The sequence below is a fragment of the Lissotriton helveticus genome, chromosome 9, assembly GCF_964261635.1.
Source record: "Lissotriton helveticus chromosome 9, aLisHel1.1, whole genome shotgun sequence".
Taxonomy (NCBI): domain Eukaryota; kingdom Metazoa; phylum Chordata; class Amphibia; order Caudata; family Salamandridae; genus Lissotriton; species Lissotriton helveticus.
This window is the reverse complement of record NC_136070.1, coordinates 28874979-28893365: the sequence shown is the minus strand read 5'-3', so window position 1 is coordinate 28893365 and position 18387 is coordinate 28874979. Positions and strand designations below refer to the sequence as shown.

Below are 18387 nucleotides of genomic sequence, written 5' to 3'. Positions count from 1 at the left end.
TATATAGTAAGGCAAATAAGATAGTTATGACAAGCATTAAAGAGTAACAGGAAGGGACTTCATACAATTATATACACTGAATTGGACTATGGTTACTATGGAGGGTCATCCCCCTATGGTTCATGGGATATGTAGTTTGTGTTGTTTTTTAATATGTTCTTTAAGGGATCCTGATTTAATAAAGCGAAGAAAGAAATGCCTAATCCTTGCCTCCAGGCCTGACATAGAATCTTTCTCTGTTTTGAAGTTTTTGTCTAGGAATATGGCTCCTTCCTGAGACCTTCCACTAGTGTTGAAACGTTTACACCACCATCCTTTTCAACCTTTAGACACAGTTGGTTTGAAATTCCTCTCTAAAGATGCCTTTTCTTGTGGCAGTCACAACTGCATGCCATCTAGGGAACTTTCAACTCTCCTGTGTTTTTTCCTCCCCCCCCCCCCTTTATGAGATCTTTGGAGGATGCAGTAGTTCTGAAAACGAATCCCACTTTTGTTTCTAAAGTTTATTCTAAATTTCATTTGGCTCAGGAAGTGGTTCTTTCTTTCCTAATCTGTGTCTGAAGACGAGAGGCTGTTACATTTACTGGATGCTAAACATGCTTTCTCTGTTTACACTGGCAGATCCAGTAAGTACAGACAAACAGACTCTCTATTTGTTACTTTTGGTTTACCTTCTCAAGGTAAGGAGGCTTCAAAAATAACTATAAGCAGCTGGATTAAAGAGACAGAAATGATGGAATATTAAAGCCAAAATCTGGAACACCCAGATGATGTTCAGGGTCGATCTACCAAGGGAGTGGCAGCCTCATGGGCAGAGTTGAAAGGGGTTCCATTGGAAGAAATATACAGAGCTGGAACATTTGAGCACGTTTGTAAGCTTTATCGGTTGCAAAACATTAGCCCTGAAGGGAAAACATTTGGTTAAGCAGTATTGCAGTCAGCAAAAGATACACTTTTTGTTATATTTGCTGTTTAAATGTCGACTTTCGTTCTCTTCAGTTATTGTATCTGTTTTTTGTTTTTGTTTTGTTTGGATGGCTATTATTAAATCAGTAGGTGTAGTATCATTTCATGGTGTGGTTACATTTCATCAGGGGCAGCTCTAGGCTCATGGCGGCCCTGGGCCGGGAGCGTAGGTAGGGGGCCCCGGAAGAGGGGGTCCGGGCGGGGCGGAGCGCAGAGGCCAGTGAAGGGGGGGTCAGGGTGTTTGGATGTGGAACAGAGCCAGAGGCCGCCAAATACCTGCCATGCGCCGCCACGCAAATATGTATCCATCCTCAGAGGATTATTATATTAAGGATATATATTGGCGCGGCGGCCCCTGGGGTTTGGCGGCCCTGTGCAGGCGCACAGCTTGCACATGCCTAAGGCCGCCCCTGATTTCATGGTTTGTCTGCATGTGTACAGGGGAGCGCATAGTAGATGTAGATGAACACAGGGAGATGTTCGTCAAAGGCCTTTTTTGGCTTTCATATATCTCACTGCGTGATGCCTGGGACGAGGGACGTAGAGGTAATGGCCCGATTACTTAGCGATAATCTTCATTACTCTTTGTCCTACTTGTCTTCGTCATCACAAAGTGTCGGCCTTTAACATAGCTTGGTATTACAGGGAGTGCTGAGGGCATGCTAGCCCTTACATTGCATTCCTGTCCTGAGGTGGAAGAAACCCCATTGAGTGAGGATGGGTAGGACTAGGAATAATCATTATTATGGTAAGTAATCAGGCCATTAGTAGTGAGAGTTTTTACAACTTAATTGACAGGTTTCTTCTTTTTAGGATCTTCCAACTGTTCTGAAGGCTTTTCAGTGGCCTTCCTTCGAGCTTGGAATCAGTGGATCTTAAATTGCTTTCCTACAAGGTTTCTTTTCTAGTTGACATAACACCTGTTCGTGAAATTGGGGAGATTACGACCTTACTATATCATTCTCCTTCCCTAAAGTTTTTGTTGATGATGGTGGGATTGTGAACCCTGACCCATCGGTCATCTCTTAGCTTACCTCACCTCTGCTTTTCATTTATCATGTGAGGTGTTTCTCCCTTCTGTCTTTCTTCACAAGAAGAACATCTTTTATATATTTTGGATGTGAAACCAACACTATTAATTTATCTTGACAGGTCATGTGAATTCAGAAAATCTGAACATTTGTCAGGGAAAGGCAGGAAGGCGGCAAAGAATGGCTTGAGCAGATGGATTAAGGCTAGAATAATCCAGGCAAATCACATTGTTTTGATTACAATGTGATCCAGGGCATGTCCACAAGGTGAATGGCAGAAACCTGGGCTGAATTACAGGGTGTGTCCAATCATTTGATCTTAGGGCTGGAACGTGGTCTTTGGGCAAAATGTTTGTAAAACACTAAATACTGAATCATGTCATTGACACTGATGGTAGCTTTGGTGTTGGGGTTCTGAACTCAGTCACCCTGAATGCTGAAATGTGTCTCTCATTCCGGATATTGTTCAGTACTACTTGTGTTTAGTGTGCATACATTCTACAGGGATGTGCGTAGTTATAGTCGGAGTGGTAATTATTTGAGAGTAACAGTCAAAGGCTTTCTTACTTTGGTATTCCTCTAAAATATTGAGGACATGGGTCGTAGAGGTAATGTGAGTAATCTTCATAAATGTTTTTTTTTAATAAATCGTTTTATTCAATCATAAAACATAAATCATATCAATCAAACAAATCAGTACATTACTATAATCTCACAGTACCAAAGTCTCAAAACACAGCGAATATATACATTTAGGCGTTGGGAAACATTACTAAAAGACCATTCTTTGTCGTTCCACATTTAAGCACTTAAATATCTTCATCGTCTACCACTAGGGAAGGAGGACAACAGGGGCGCACAGCAGACCCCTACTCTTGTTCCATGGGTCCCATATTCTGGACCATTTTTGTGGGCAAACCCATCTTTCATAATCTTCATAAATCTTGGTCCAACTCATCCGCATCACTGTCATTACAATCCCCCACAACTCCCCTACTTAGTCTTTGACAGAGCTTGAACATTTACAGGAGGATTCTGGGAATGCCATACCCTTTAGAGTACCAAGTCGGGTGGGTGGGGCTTTCATTTCAGAATCTCCTAGGCTGTTCCTGTCTTGGATGTGGGTTAACCTTCAAGGTAATGACTGTGGCACGTAATCAGGACATTTATGACTCAACCTTGCCATCCGATCTCCCATGCAGTGTGCGTTCATCAAGTTAAAATTCCCCAACAAAAGGTGGTATTTTATTCTGTAGATTATTGTTGATTAGAGCAACTCAGAAACTCGTCCAAATGTCATACAATAAAACAGTATTAAAAACCTTCACAATTAAGACACGTTAATCAAATGTCACTGTACCCAAAGACTTACGGGCCGCAATGAGTACATATCCTATGCAATTACAGAATGATGAATTTGATGGTCTCATTATATCTTCCCCGTGATGTATGATGTCGCTGTCCCATTAATAGAATGCTTGTCCTGCTCTGACGTAGGCGGTGGATATATGCTTCCTGGACTGGATGTGGAAGGTGATGTTTAAATACTGTGGTGATAATCCATCCTGTTCTGCTGTCTGTGACTGAGTCGTAGTTATGTATTGTATAATGTTTACAGGAACAATAAAAGTTGAGGTCACTGTCGGCCCTTTCTTACCGAAGCTAAAATAACATCAATCACAACAGGTTCCACTGGATGCTCACCTCAAGGTGCAGCAGTACAGTGAGATAATGGTCCCAGTGCGCCAGTTCCTAGGAACGTCACTCATGATTTAAAACAAATTAAACAAAATAACACTAATACAGTAAAGGATTATTTATTCAATGTTGAACGTTTTGAGTGCTTATAATTCAGAAGTGCCCCACAACAGTGGGAGAAAGGAAAGGGAAGGTTAAGTGCATCAAGTGAGGGTTGTAAAGGTGTAAGGGAAAGGTGGTGACATTGTAATTATCACAAAATTAATTTCAGTGGAAAAGACTTGTTTCAGCCGCAAACTATAATGATAATTGTTAACATTGTCATGATTGGAAATACAGTATCACAGTTACAAATCACTGTTGACAGAGAGTGGCATAGAACCGTAACGCAGTTGACGTTTCGACCCCAATAGAGTGCAGGTTATTAGGGTCCTCACTGCGGGGTCTTCCTCAGGGCTAAGACAAAGGGGCACCTGGGGAAAATGGAAGAAGTGCTTAGTATTACATATGTGGATCTAGGTTCAACAATTGTGAAACGGGTAGAAGTGAAACTAAGAAATTACCATAAGCCACCCTTGACTGGGAGTGGTACTGTTGAAATAGGGCCCATAGGCTCACAAGGACAGACGGCGGATGATTGGAACCTACAAAACAAGTTGAGAGCCATCAGAATGTATCATACAGTGTAGATTCTAATCAGAACTTAAAATGCGTAATTATTCCGACTTACTATATAATTGATATACCCCTAGGAGAACAAAAACTGCGATAGAATATTCAATATAGATCAAGATGGACCCCGAGGTGCAGTGCATTATTTTATTTAGTCTGCGGATATAATCTTCCCCATTTCAATACAGCTCTTTTACCTGTGGCCACTTGTGGTTCAAGGACCCTTGCTCAACTATGAACCCTTTCTACCCCAGCAACTCCCTGTGGACTCAGTCAAAAGTCATATTGTAATCAATGAAGCAAGAGCACAAACTGCCAGCCCTGACTGTCGGGCCTTGATGCATGAGCTTGGTCATGGGTGTTAGATTGTCAGTGGTTGAGCTATGCGGGCAAAACATGGACCAAGCGAGTGATCAACTGCTTGCTTTCAAATTGTAGACTCCCTCATCCTTGGTCCCTTGAATTAATATCTTGACTGCACTAATGGATAGATCCAAACAAGTCGCTTAGGTTGACTATGCCCTAGGTTATAATATCACATTTTCATGTAACTTATATTTTTTTCTATGTGGCTTCTTCACTATTTACAAGAGTTATTTTCGATCAAGGCAGCCTGGGATTTGTCAACAGCATTGCGGTATGTGTAAAGTTTCTCTGAGTTCAAATTTCTATAAGTTTAGCACACTGCCTTCCGTTCCCATTCCTAATTTAGCCGTGTTGCCTCCAGTACAGCCCTTTTGTTTTTTTCCTTCAAAATACTGGTTACACTCTAGGCTTCTTAACTTGCGTTTCCCCTGGGCCATTATTATATTTGGTGCTCTGTGTAAGGGCACTGAAAGATAGACAGATCATGACATGTAGTCCACCCCACCTGACTTTCCACACTATGGCCTACACTCTAGGCAGAAAGTGGCAAAGTAAAAATGTGTAATACCATATTGCTTCCCTAGAGACAGCTTTTAGTCCATATTGTGCAGGGGCGTGTAACTTGAAGCACCAATTTAAGATTTATAGATTCAGTTGCTATAAACAACTACAATGTTCCATGCCTAAGTTATCAGATTTTGCTACTGTTGTTATGGGGTAGAAATATTCCAGTGTTCATCCTGCCAAACCATGAGTTCCTCTGTGGATACTAGCTGTAGGAAGGAAGAGTTCAAATCTCCTGCAATAATAGCACCCTCATCTATATACGCTCTCACAGTAGTACCTATAGTGATTTCTAATTTATGTAGGGCATGTTTCTTTTAAGTCTAGTTTGAGTCTGCATATGTATTAAAATGAGTCCACAATTCTCACTTCTCCGCTATATCTAATCATTGCAGCTAACACTGGGTCTGGGCCCTTTCAAGTCTTACAAACGTGACATTCAAGCTTGTGGATACATAAGTGTCTATCCCTCCCCTCCCTGTGCAAGTCTCCTCTTGAATTCCTTGTGGCTTTTGAGAAGGTTGTCTAAAACTTTAGCAGGTTAATGCCTGTTTCACACCAGCACCCCTTTAAACAAATAAAAAAGCAATTAAAAAAAGTATTTGTGTCAGTCACTAGCCACTGTAGCACTTGCTCAATAGCAATTTTATTTAATTATGGGATGAAGTTTGTTCCGTTTAGATGTATCTATCAAACAAAACCATTCCCCCGGGTGTCTGATAGACAAGGAGGCGATTACCTGGCTCACCATTTCACTTACTCCATTACTTCCCCCATCCTTGCACCGGAAGAGTAACAGAAGGCCCGGGGTGATTTAATGGCATCCAGAACCCTCATGATTTCTTTTCTGTTCTCTTTCTAACAGGTGCTCTTCTTCAGTCAGAGATTTGCCTAGTTTGTAATGTCACAAGCACACATCACAGAGCAGCACCCTCCCCGACGGCTGTCGCTACACTCATGCACACTCACCAACCACAGGCGTCTCCACTTAGATCACTCCACTTAGAGAGGGAGTGTGGTGCAGTTGCCCTCACTCCAGTTATATTTGGCACTCCAGCGTCTGAGTTGTCCTTTCACTGTCATTCCTCCCTAGAGCCCACAACACCACATTGGCGACGAAGTGGACGGACCCCACCAGCCACTCAGACTTGCCCAAGATGAGTTGTGAACTGGGCTGCACCGGAGTGTACCTCTGCTAACACAATGAATTGCAACCAAACCCCTAGTGAGGCAGACAAGACTCTTTCGCGTGTTGGTGCGGAAAGAAGTACAGCAAATGAAGGCCTGTGCACGAGGGGTCTGTTCAACCCAACGGGATCCAGTAAATAATCTCTCACTCACTCTAGATCGCTCCCCTACTTTGGACGAAGCCACTTCCTGTGGCGCTACGTCACCCAATGAGTGATTCCGAGCACACCCACCATGTTAGCCTGCTGGCATGAGCTAGCTCACAGTGCCACTTGAATCTCCTCTTATCGGGGAGAGAATAGTTTCTGGCAACCTCCGAACATGACAACCCTGATCCCACAGGATCGTGGAAACAATATACTACTTTTTGCTTAGTCACTCGTGCTCACTTATTTGGTCTCAGAGATACTCGGAGATAAGTAAGGATTTATTGAACAGTTGTTATTCTAGTGTAGAATAGATTTGCTGTAACAACCATTTGACAGTAGCAGAGATATATGATTAGCAGTACTACGAAAGTAAAGGGATGGTACAGTTCTACCATTTTGCAATAATCATGAATACATACACCTATAAAAAACACATGATAAAAGTGCGTACTCCTGTGATGCCTCCCTAACTAGATGTACCTAAATGTACCCAGCATCTATATGGGTGTTATGTCAAGAATCCCTCTAGGGTCTAGTCAACCCCATTACCTGAGAAAGGAGAGAATATGGGACCCCGTCCTGGTCTTGAGTTGGACACCCCGCAAGGGATGTTAGACCACTGTGAGCTGGAGGATGCAGGAACCTCAGCGTCTCTGTCAGTGTGTCAGCCAGGAAGTCAGTCTCCTTTGTCTGTCTAAGCAAAACATGATGTATATATACCCACAGGTCTCCCCAGGGGTTCTGACTTGCTGTGTTACTGTGTTGGCCTAAAGGACGATGTCGGGCTTGAACTTTATACATAGATATTATGCAGGAGATGTTCGTTCTGCTGTCAGTCCTGCTGTGCTTCCAAGAAGCCTCATGCATAATGTATGAGTTTCGAACTAGGGAAAAGCCTGCGTTCTGAATGCAGTGTCGTATATAGGTAAAAGGTCAGTCCCTATGAACCGTTATGTATGTATTGTAGGGAAGCATATAGGTGAAAGGTTGCAGTGTTACCTGCGCATATATATATGGTACGCATATGGAATATAACAAGACAAGCTGTGAAGCTTCAGCGCCCCTCACATGAAAAGGAAAGGTAATGTGTGTGTGGAAGGCACTATACCCGAGCCCTAAACCCTCTCTTCACACTGGCCCGTCCACTATCCATTACTGTTGCCATTGAAGGAGTCCTATGCAGCTCGAGAATGCACAGAAGCTCTATTTGTCCGCTCCAAACCTGCGCTTTTGGCTGCCATAAGTGTGGCAGGGTATGCTCAGACGTGAGTCCCTTGCTCTCTATGCCACTGGATTCAAGCAAGCCGGGCTGAAGACGGCTGGAATGCCAGAAACCGGTCCTCTGAAGCTTGTTTCCGGTCCAGGGAAGACATGGCTTGGCAGTTCGGGCTGGGCTGTTCCCATGAGGCACAGGGTCAGACTGATTTGCATATAGCCATGTCTGAACTGGGGTGGCAGAGTGGGCTAAAGAACGGTGATGGATTCAACCCAGATCTTTTGACTGGGTGTGAGTGTTTGATTGATTCAGATGCTCCGTCCATCACCACCCCCTTTTGTACCGCTTTTGTCCGCCATAAGTGTGGCAGGGTATGCTCAGACGTGAGTCCCTTGCTCACTTTGCCACTGGATTCAAGCAAGCCGGGCTGAAGACGGCTGGAATGCCAGAAACCGGTCCTCGGAAGCTTGTTTCCGGTCCAGGGAAGACATGGCTTGGCAGTTCGGGCTGGACTGTTCCCATGAGGCACAGGGTCAGACTGATTTGCATATAGCCATGTCTGAACTGGGGTGGCAGAGTGGGCTAAAGAACGGTGATGGATTCAATCCAGATCTTTTGACTGGGTGTGAGTGCTTGATTGATTCAGATGCTCCGTCCATCACCACCCCCTTTTGTACCGCTTTTGGCTGCCATAAGTGTGGCAGGGTATGCTCAGACGTGAGTCCCTTGCTCACTTTGCCACTGGATTCAAGCAAGCCGGGTTGAAGACGGCTAGAATGCCAGAAACCGGTCCTCGGAAGCTTGTTTCCGGTCCAGGGAAGACATGGCTTGGCAGTTCGGGCTGGACTGTTCCCATGAGGCACAGGGTCAGACTGATTTGCATATAGCCATGTCTGAACTGGGGTGGCAGAGTGGGCTAAAGAAAGGTGATGGATTCAACCCAGATCTTTTGACTGGGTGTGAGTGTTTGATTCAGATGCTCCATCCATCACCACCCCCTTTTGTACCAATGACTAGGACAACAGCAGCAGAGAGAAGTAAAGCGGACAGCCCTCTGCCTCACAGATGTGACGACTACAGCCTCTGGCTCCAAGGGCCAATCCTACAATCCCTGGAGACCTCAATAAATGCCCCCTGTGCACACTTACTTAGCTGGAGTAGCCCCAACAGTAACAGACCATCCAGTGGGTTGTGGCTGCAGCCCTGCCTAACCTTCTGCGTGGGGGAACACCAGATTACTGTGAATGAGAGCGAGGCGCCAGAGGCTCTATCGTACCTACTCAGACACCCCCATACAGGCTCAGCTGCCCTTAGCACTCCCCATCCACAGCAGTGACTGTCCTGCTTCCATCCAAGAGGCCCACAACAGCGGGACCACAAGGGAGGAAAGGAAGCTGACCAGGGCAGTCACCAGTGCTCACCTTTATAGCAAGCTGACTGGCCTCTCCAAGTTTGCTGCAGAGGTCAGCACTTTCACTCTTGGAAAGGAGAAGGAGGCGCCGATGAACCTACAGCCTTGCAGCACTGCAGGTGAACTGAGAGCCCGCCTCCCTACTATCGTACAAATGCAAACGCTAAACCATCCGGACACTGGGCGTTGAAGCCGCCTGTCGGGACAGTCAGCCTTACCTGCCCTGCAGCTCCTACTGCAACCTCTGCAAAGGCAACGCTGATCAGCATATGGGTGAGGTGTCCAGGAGGTCTCCTCCTTCCATCAGTGTTGTGTTTACTCTGCACTAGCAAGTCACCATTGATCCAGCACAGGCACCATGGCAGTTTCCCTAGCTACAATACCTCAAACTTGGTCTCCAGGCTAAAATTACAGTGACCATGGCTGCTGCCCCCATAGATGAACAGTGATGCTACACAACTTCATCTTCGTCAAACCCTGAGACAGAAAGGGGGAACAGTGGTGGGGGGAAGCATGTTCGAAGAGCATTTAGTATGGTTGCGAAGCGCATACAAATATAATGTGTATTTACTTGATTTGGAAACTTTGTTTTTAGAATGTTGGAGTTGCTGTGATGTCACATACAAGAGGACTCTTGCTTCATTTCATCCAAGCTCTGTTATTTTAATGGCTCACGCTGAGCTGTTTCTTTCAGAATTATCCAGATTTTGAATATTAGGAGATCCAAACTTTTATTGAAAGTTTCTAAGGCCAACATTGATCCTAGGAGGATGTAGTCGGAATCTGTGATCAATATTAAATCCTCATCTTTTGCATCTTGCTCAAAACAGAAAAGGCAAATAACAACCCTGCCTCTCGTTTAGTTGCATCTAATAATCCTGTCCCTGATAATATCAAAGAAATAAGAAAATTTGAACCTTTCGTGATTGTTTCTAACACTAAACTGCAACACACTGAGGGCAAATGGGTGTTAATGGAGTATAGATTGATGGAAATGACGAAAACATCGCATTAGCGATGTTCAAGACACGTCATCTCAAATGGAACAAGAAATTTTGCAGCTTTAAAAACATGCTGAAGATTTAGGGCCCGATTACAATGTCGGCCGGAAAACCTCCAACTGACAGGCGTAATCTCCTAGACCCTGCTGGAACCCATCCGCCCGACTCACTCGGAAACATTTCTGACCGATTACAATGCTCGCGGTCGGAAGGGGAACCGTTCGGGCATTCTGAATCGGTTCCGAACGGCATTCGGAGAATCTGAGTCGGTCGGAGCCGATTCATACAGCTCAATGGACAGCGTTTGCGACCGACCGATTACGATGTCTGATTCCGGCAGCCTTTCCGACTCTGTCTGTCCCATACGCAAAAGCTGTCGGAAAGTGACTTTGGGGCCCCTAGCAGGCCCCCCTCATCCCGAGTCATCCTGTTTGGGTTCGAGGGGATTCCCATGGGACCCCACTGTAAACCATGCACAGTGTGGCAGGCACCATGGGGTGCCCACAACTGGGTGCAAGGTTTTCCGCAGACACCCAGTTTCACCATAGGAGCCTGTGTTGTCGATCGGAACACAGGTTCCCATTGAAGTTAATGAGAGTCCTTCCAAACGGTGTTTGGAAGCATCATAATCCGTCGGGAGGAACAGCCAACAGCAAGTCTGTCGGAACCAAATCCGAAAAGGAGTTGGGCGGTTTAGTTTCCGACCGACATCGTAATCAGGTCCCTAGAGCACAGAAATAGGAGAAATAATTTATGTTTATATTGTGCACCGTAGGTTGTTGAAGACAATGACATAATAGGCTCCCTCAAAAGATTATATTCAGGTCTGCTTGGGATTCCTCGATCACCACCACTTAATTTACAACGAGCACACTGACTTGGGAAACAATGTTCTGCAAATTCAAAATCACGTGGAATTATTTGTTTCTTTTCTTGGATATACTGATCTGCTTTGTGCTATCAAGTCTGCCAAGTAGAAGAAAAAGTTGTCATGATCTGGACATAATTTTATATATTTCTTAAGGTCTGTCCAGTGAATCTAATGCTCGAAGTAAAGACGTTTTACCTTTTTGTCCTATGCTCGGACATACTATAAGATATAGATATGGTATTTTGCATCCATGTTTGTGTAAGATCACACACAATGATGTTACTAGTTATTATGATAATCCTGTTTAATTGAAGGAGTATTTACATAGCTTCTCTCTGGTGGCTGTGGATACATGCCATTCTAAATCTGGAATTTCTTTGTGCTTCTTTATTGTAAACATGCTGTACTGTAGTTTTTAGTATTGGTATCTTTTTGTAACTCTACTGTGTATCTTGAGATATTGCTAATGCACACATGTCTTTGTTATTTACTGATACGTCTCAGTTTAGGGTTCTATGACTTGATCTGTTTATTTGTTTTCATTTTCTCCCCAAGTGACTTTTTTTCTTCTCATTTCTCATATTTGGTTTCTTTTTATATTATTGCTTATTCTGTAATACTTATAATTTATTCTCTACTATGTTATTCTACGGTGTAATTCCTTGGTCATTGATTGTCACTCATACGTTTTTTGTTATTCTTGCAGATTGTTTTATGTCCTCCTCTCATTTCCTCTCTTCTTGCATCCAGTGGTTAATATCTCTTTGTAGAATGCCCAAGGGTTGGATAATCCAGTGAAACAACAAGAAGGTACTTGCTTTTATTTCTAAGGGGTAGCTATTTTATGTCATAATGCCTTTAATGTTGAACTTTTTTCTCAAGAATGTGATGATGAGGGTCTGTGGTTGTTTTGGCTTTTTTGTTGATGGATATGAAGCTGAACAAAATACATCTTGCACTATTAACATCTGTTTTCTAGTACAATCTGATCCTTCCTTTTGGGCTACTATTACAATTAAATTAGTGACTTTTCTAAAATGTAATATTATTTTAAGGGGTGATTTCAGTCAGATAAATGATCCATTCTCGGATAGGAAATCTGAATTTAAATTTGTGTCTGATAAGTCCCACAAAGCATATAGAGCTGCAATGCTTCCCGTTCCTTATTAGATGTATAGGGTACTCGTAACCCTGACTAATCTAAATTCTCCTTTTATTTGCCCGTACATGACTCCTGTTAAAAAATGTATTATATATTTGTTTCAAAATCTGTATTACCATGCTTACAGACTGATCAAATTGGTGCTATTTTTTTATCGTATCATGCCTCTGTTATCTCTTAATTTGATAATTATCAATTGGAACCCAAATCTAATTGATGGAGCTTTATTAATATTTTCTTATATGATACTTAATTTGTTATTTTTTTTAAAATAACTTTGTTAAATTATTTGTTTTGTTTTTTAATAACCCTTCAGACACATCGGTGGTCAGCAACTAGGTCTCTTTAAAGGCTTCTGTCAGAGCCTTTGTTTTCTCCAGTGTAGCCCCAAAAAGAAGAAAATGAATGCTCAGTATTTTTTATCCTTTCTTAAGATTTAATCACTTGAGTATAGTTGTTTTACTTCTAAATTCAATCAAATACTTAATGAACTAATTAAAACTATACTTCAGAGAAATAAAATTACCATTTGATGCTTGAACCACAAGAGTATGTATTAATTCTTAATTCTATGGTTGTCAAAATAAAGTGGGTAAAAGTTAAAGGAGAACATAAACTAATTTGCAGAATCCTCAGTGAACATTAGCTCTAATAAGGCTATTCCTACTGTGGAAAATTAGTACGGTTTGGTAAACATTATCTGCGCCATCTTGCCTTCTCCCCTGATGCCACACTTCTTGTCGTGCGTACCCGCCATTTTAGGTGCCTCGATCAGAACCACCCTCTGTATGCCACTAACCCCCACTCACTGGCCACCCCCGCTCTCACATGCCTTGGGTCATAAACCCCTCTTCAGCGCAGCCCTGCCTAAGGATCCCATCCTGTTCCTAGCGCGACACCTCCCTCCATTCCTTTCATGGTCCCAGGTCCTTTGATACAAACCCCCTTTTCCTGTGCGCCCATTTGTCTTCCTCGTTCCCAGGCCGCCACCTGGCCCTGCGGATATTGTTTATTGCCCCCCTCCCCGTACAGTAGGAAGCTTCCCTCGAATTGATCAAAGCCCCCACCCTATGAGATCCGATCAACCCCACACATTCCGTGAATCGGCGGAATGTCCAGCTGCGCGATAATCATCACCTGTTGTGACCGGGGTGGGGACTTCAGCTGTAAATGTGTGTGGGAACGGGCCTGAAAGGGGGATTCCGAGGATGTCTTTTCATACTACAAAGCATAGCAAGAATGTGTTACCTGCAATAAAAATCATAAAACTTGTGTATAAGAGGCCAGGCCTCAGAGATGCGGTTAGAGCACCTCGTGACGATACTTGCTGTCCGAACTGATGTGTTCTCCTCCGGAGAGAATAAACCTTGTTTCCTGCCTTCTCGTCTCCAGCGCCTGCCTCTTCATTGATTAATATTTTGTGGGTTTAAGAGGCGATACCGCCGGGCAAATATTGGTTGTCCCTGACCTGTTTTTTTACAATTGGCGCCCAACGTGGGGCCCATCAGTGACTCGTGGATCCAGTGGGAGAGGTCCTGACGACAGAGTGAACGACTGCAACGATCGGGAGAGCTCTTGCCCAATAGACCCTCGTCTGGCAGCCGATCATCCGAACTTCACTGGTTCCGAACAGACCTCTCTCGAGTGATCTACGGTCCTGACTGGGAACCATTATGTCAGGGCTCGGGTGGCTTGCGGTCTAGGGCCCGCCCCACTCAGCATTCGGGGGTACCCGTGTGGCAAAATGCATCAGTCATCCTTGGGAGGGCGTTGGTGGCTGATGTGTTCTAGGCCTGCTTGTGCATCTGTCCTGCATCCCTGTTAGGCTATCTGTGTTGGTTGCCTTTCCTTAAAACGCTGCCTAATGGCGTTCCGCCTAATGCGTGAGGTTTGGCATGTAAAAAGCGTCCGCCTAATGCGTGAGCTTTCATAGACTGGTCGCGTGCGTAAGCGCCGTAGGCACGCTAACCTACGCGACCGCGCCCTGTCTTCTGTGCTCACTATTCTGGTCGTTTCTGGGGAGAGGCTGTGGGTTCTTCTTGCTCCCCATCTTGTTTGTGGCAGATCCTGCTTTTTGAAAGAAGAAATCTCCGGAGGCTTTCGGTGATCGACCCAGGGGGCGTGGCAGTTTCCAGCTTCTTCAGTTTTCAGGATTCCTGGTTTGAAGAGTCGTTTTGAGTGTCCAGAGGTGACGTATTAACCTTCAGAGAAGTAGAGTAGGTCTTACTCTACAGGTAGGGAATAATAAATCTGTGTTCATGGCGCAAATTATCAAAAGGTTAACTTACCGGATTAGTAGGTGTCAATTAGGCTGCTAATTACAATAGATGATTTAAATGCACAGAAATTCTGACTCTCTTTATGTTTTCTTTTGAATTATAAAAGTCATCTCATTGCTGGCAATGGTTGTATAATGTTTTTTGAGGAGCGCGAAGCTAATTAAAGGCGCGTAAATTCTATTTCAATTGCAGAATATCTTGGCGCAATTCTTTATTGGGATATTTGGCGAAAAGGCCAAAAGGTGAAGTTTACAGGAGTTTATGTAAAAGACAGCATTGTGATATTGTTTAAGAGGTTGCTCTTCAAACTTTGGTAAAGGGATTATTTACTAAGGTGTGGTGTTATTTCCTTGAAAAAAGAATCTGTCGCTATTCACAAGAAGTGAGAATTAACAACCTTGTGAATAGGAGTGTGGTTAATGAATGCAAATGTACAAGAAGTCTATTGGATTCATAGAGAGTTATTTTTAGAGGCTTGTGTTCCAGAAAATTCCCAGTTCGGTTTTAAAGGTCATTTGACAACTTTGGATTCTGGAGTATTTGTTACTAACTTTTCCTTTTCAGATCTCCTTCCCTGCTGTTCCCTTCCTAATTCCCTTTTCCCCCCGCTTGATCACTCCAAGATTCTGTGTAATAATTACATTCGGAATTGGAGGTATCGAGAGGTGGGTCCTTATTACTTCACGACAGACCCTGAGGAAGACTTCGCCTGACAGAATAGTGAGCCCACGAATTATTTTCCTCCCGGTCTGTATGTGAAGTCATAATGACTACCATCAATGACATAATGTCAGCAATCATGCGTATGCAAGCGGACTTAAAAGAAACCATGAATGCAACCGTTTTGTTAGCAGCTAAGGTAGACAATATCCAATTGCAGGGTACTCCTCTTCCTGATGACGTTCAGGAAACTGGTGCTAGTAGGGCAACTACGAACATAGCTGTTACTGTGCCCCCCCAGATTCCTTTAGCAGCTCCTGAACGTTTTTCTGGGGACTCTTCCAAGGTGCAAATCTTTTTGACCCAGATAGAATTACATTTTGCTTGTAGACCAGCTGCGTTTCCAACCCCTCAGTCAAAAATTGCGTTTTTAATTTCTTATTTGACCGGAGATGCCGCAAACTGGGCAGTTCCTTTGGTCAGACAGGATGACACCTTGTTATATAACTGGAAACGCTTTGTGGAAGAATTTGAAAAGGTTTTCGATCGACGTACTGTAACTTTATCTGCAGATCGAGAACTGCTTCAGTTAAAACAAGGAAATAGGGACCTTGTTTCTTATTTGTCTCACTTCAACAGATTGATCGCCGAAACTTCTTGGCCAGAGGAAAAAAGAGCAGCTCTTTTTTATCAAGGTTTAAAAGATGATCTAAAAGATGTTTTGGCGCAAATAGACCCTCAACCAACTGTTTGCTCTGAATTGATCAATCTAACTCTGCGTTTAGATCACAGACTCTCTGAACGAAGATCTGATAAAAAAAGAATAGACAAACCTAATTGGAGATCTGAAGCTAAATCCAGGCCTCAATTCACAAACTCTGAAGCTAGTTCTGAGCCAATGGAAATTGGAACTTTAAGACAACCTTTGTCCAAAGAAGAAAAAGACAATCGACGAAAAAATGGACAATGCCTTTATTGTGGTCGAAAAGGTCATTTCGTGAAGGACTGTTTGACTAAGCCTAAAGGAAGATTTCCGAATCCTAGTAAATCAGCAGCTTTGGAAAAAACTGATCAAAAGTCGGAAAACTAGCTTGCCCAAGATGTTTGAAGGGAGATCTCTTGGGAACCATTGCCTTCCCTTCGGTGAACTCATGTGTCTCTAACTACAAAGCACATTTTAGATTAGCAGTGCAAATCAGGTTAATTCGTGAAACATGTCAAATGGAAGTTTTGGTTGATTCTGGAGCTACAGGTAATTTTGTGGATTTAGAAACTGCCCAACGCTTAGGAATCATCTGTGAACAAAAAGAGACTCCAGAAATTGTTCAAGCAGTGGATGGAAAAATATTAGCTGGAGGTCCAGTAACCATGCAAACATTCAAAGTTGTTATGTTCTGTGAGGATGCTAAGCAACAATTACATAAGGAAGAGCTTCAGTTTGACGTTATCCAAGCACCTCAATATGGTTTTATTCTTGGAATGCCTTGGCTTTGTTTACATAATCCAATTATAGATTGGCGGAAGAGAGAACTGGTTTTCCTATCAGATTTTTGCCATTCTTCTTGTCTAAACACCTCAAAACCAACTCTAAGTCAATTGGCCACAGCAGAAGAGAAAGAGACGCTTTTACCTAAAATGTACAAGGAATTTGCAGAGGTTTTCAGTGAAGTTAAGGCAGCCCTCCTTCCTCCTCATCGTAGCTATGACTGTCAAATTGATCTCGTACCTGGTTCCAGTGTCCCAAATTGTCGCATCTATGCTTTGTCAGAAAAAGAAAACCAACATTTAAGACAGTATCTTGATCAATACTTAGAGAATGGATTCATCCGCCCTTCCAAGTCCCCGGCAGCATCTCCGTTGTTCTTCATTCCAAAAGCAAACGGGGAATTAAGAACCTGTATCGACTATAGGGCGTTGAATAAAATCACTGTCAAAAATAAATATCCATTACCTCTCATCCCTGTTCTGTTGGACCAAGTTAAAAAGGCCGAAATTTACACTAAATTGGACCTTAGAGGGGCCTACCATTTGGTTCGTATTAGACAAGGTGATGAATGGAAGACTGCTTTCAAGACTCGATACGGACTATTTGAATACTTGGTAATGCCATTCGGTCTGTGCAATGCACCAGCGGCTTTCCAGTTTTTTCTGAATGATGCCTTAAAAGAATTTTTGGATCTTTTTGTTATCGTCTATATAGACGATATTTTGATCTATTCCGATTCTGAAGCTGAACATGAAGGTCATGTCAAAAAGGTTTTGAGCACTCTTCAGTCTCACAACTTGTATTGTAAACTATCTAAATGTGATTTTCATGTTAGAGAAGTTGAATTTTTGGGAGTTCTCCTCACACCCACTGGAATGAAAATGACTGATAGAAAGATTAAAGCAGTTGCTGAATGGCCTACTCCAACATCAGTTCGAGACATACAATGCTTCTTGGGCTTTGCGAATTTTTATCGTCGCTTCATTGATCACTTTTCTGCTGTGGTAGCCCCCATCACGCGTTTGTTGAGGAAGAAGGTGAAATTTGAATGGACCTCAGAAGCTGAAAGTGCGTTCCAGAAGTTAAAAAAGGCCTTTACCGAAGCACCTGTTCTCATGCATCCCAACGTAGAAGAACCTTTCATCGTTGAAGCGGATGCTTCTGATGTAGCCATTGCAGCCATTCTCTCTCAAAGGCATCACACTACTGGTCAAATGCATCCAGTTGCTTACATGTCTCGAAAATTAAATCCTGCAGAGCAAAACTATGTTATAGCTGAAAAAGAACTACTTGCTATTCTTGAAGCCTTCAAAGAATGGAGACATTACATAATGGGAGCGAAATTTACTGTGACAGTTTATACTGATCATAGAAATCTACAGTTCATGAGTTCAGCTAGGATGTTAACCCCGCGACAACTCAGGTGGATGATGTTCTTTGCCGAATATGATTTCATAGTAACTTTTCGTCCTGGTCAAGACAATAAGAAAGCCGATGCCTTGTCCAGAAAAGACTCTTCTTTGCATCGCTTTGAAGGAACACCCCAACCTATAATCGATCCTGGCAAGGTAATCTGTGTACTCTCAGCAGATCAATTCCTAGAAAATATTCACGAGAGTTTTCCTCCTTCTCAGTGGAAGCTCTGGCTGAACCCCAAAGTGGATCAA

The 18387-nt window shown here is 43.2% G+C and overlaps 1 protein-coding gene across 2 annotated transcripts in view; it reads left to right on the top strand.

The window, feature by feature from the left end:
• The window catches only part of AP4S1 (adaptor related protein complex 4 subunit sigma 1), a 111835-nt gene that overhangs the window by 23284 nt on the left and 70164 nt on the right, over positions 1–18387 (top strand). For both annotated transcript variants that reach the window (XM_078659410.1, XM_078659409.1), the window contains exon 2: positions 11840–11943. The gene's annotated coding sequence lies outside the window, so the exon portion shown is untranslated. The remainder of the gene's footprint in view (positions 1–11839; positions 11944–18387) is intronic.